This window comes from Limulus polyphemus, unplaced genomic scaffold (genome assembly GCF_000517525.1).
Source record: "Limulus polyphemus unplaced genomic scaffold, Limulus_polyphemus-2.1.2 Scaffold253, whole genome shotgun sequence".
NCBI lineage: Eukaryota > Metazoa > Arthropoda > Merostomata > Xiphosura > Limulidae > Limulus > Limulus polyphemus.
In genome coordinates, this window is record NW_013665863.1 from 335,817 (window position 1) to 337,607 (window position 1,791).

The 1,791-nt window shown below is 36.9% G+C and overlaps 1 protein-coding gene across 1 annotated transcript in view; it reads left to right on the forward strand.

The window, feature by feature from the left end:
• Positions 1 to 309: 309 nt before the first annotated feature.
• LOC106478817 (meteorin-like protein) overlaps positions 310 to 1,791 on the forward strand; it is a 66,858-nt gene continuing 65,376 nt past the window's right edge. Inside the window, exon 1 of the mRNA XM_022382496.1 lies at positions 310 to 698. The gene's annotated coding sequence lies outside the window, so the exon portion shown is untranslated. The remainder of the gene's footprint in view (positions 699 to 1,791) is intronic.

Genomic DNA, 1,791 nt, shown 5'->3' on the forward strand with positions numbered 1-1,791 from the left:
AAAAAACTAATAAGTCTAAATGGTTGTAATTAATTGAACTTTTATGTAGAGGTATTAAGGAAATGTAAGATATATCATGACAGCCACGCATGCTCAATGTGCGATGAAGGGTAGTTAAGAGCCGACTTCCTGTACCAATTAAAGTAATAGCGTTTAATCAAGCTCGCACACATTACCCCAAAACACACGCAGATATAAATGTAGTTTCGAATTAGTTCTGTAGTGTGGAAAAAGATGGCGCTGAAGATCAGTTGCTTTATAAGATTTTCACACAAACGTTTATCTCGTTTTTTTTCCTCACAACCTTTGTCTAAAATTGAACACTGTTGTTCCTTTTTAAGATCAAATGTTTAATCCAATTCATAATCAGCGATTGAAGCTCGTGTTCTGTGCTTTTATTTCCATGTTCGCGGTTGAAGATGTAGTGGTAGTGCGCTCTTCTTCTGGTTAAAAGTTGATTTTCTTAGTTAATTGCAAGATACTCTAGCGTTCTAAGGAGGAATTCTTCCCGGGAATGGAAAATGGCACGGAATAAACCTGGAAGTAGGCGGGAACGGAGGATGGCACGGAATAAAACTGGAAGTAGGCGGGAAGGAGGATGGCACGGAATAAAACTTGAAGTAGGCGGGAACGGAGGATTGCATGGAATAAAACTGGAGGTAGGCGGGAATGGAGGATGGCACGGAATAAAACTGGAGGTAAGCAGGAATGGAGGATAGCACGGAATAAAACTGGAGGTAGGAACAACATTACATTCGTTTAGACAGTGGTTATTAAGACTACTGATGTTGTAGGTTTTAGCGTTAAAATATTCGACTACAGAGCCCTCTAGTGGTTGATACAATTCATCCCTGGTTAAACCTCGGGGACGTAAACTGAAATGCCATCAGTGAGGTGTTCAAGGCACGCTGTCTTTATAAGTTGAAGAGTCCTTTTAATCTAGGCTGTTCTAAGTTTGTCGAATGAGTAAAGTTTTGTGGCTGTGTTTATTAGGTTTTTAAGTATGTTGAGTGTTCGTTTTGTTTCATCTGCCGAGTTACAGGGAATGTAGAGTCTAGTATGGGTGATTTTCCTGTGGACTTGTGTTTTGAACTGCGTATCTTTTCTTGTGATATTGACATTCAGAAATGTTAGTTGATGATCTTTTTCGTATTCAATGATGAACTAAATATTTGTGTATAAGGAGTTGATATGGTTGAAAAAAGCTAAGTGTTTGTTCTATAGATGTGAATCACTTCTAATACAATAAATTAAACCCACATTAAACCAGATTCAGGAAACACTTTTATTTTTCATTAAACCAGCACCAGGGAACACTTTTTTTTTCATTAAACGTGTTCACATATGATATTACATTGTTGATAACCAATGTAATAATACAATTCAATATATACAACGCCCCTACAATCTTATACCTATCATTATTGTCGTCACACGACACGTGATCAATAACGGTCACTTTTTTTAAAAGTAATTCTTAACCTGGTGATGACCTAAGCAGGTCAAAACGTTCTTACGTTGTTTTTTTAATCAAAGTTTTTAATACCCATATCAATCGTTTGTACTATATATTTAGAGGTAAGTATACCCTGGTTATTAAAGGCATGGGGAAGAGGGTTTATTATTGTTTTCAACAATAATACACGGTAATAAAACGTCCAGGATAGGACTGTGACTAAATTTTTTTTGTGGGAGCACAGACATGACTGTAACTAAATCTTTTTGTGGGAGCACAGACAGGACTGTAACTAAATCTTTTTGGTGGGAGCACAGACAGGACTGTAACTAAAT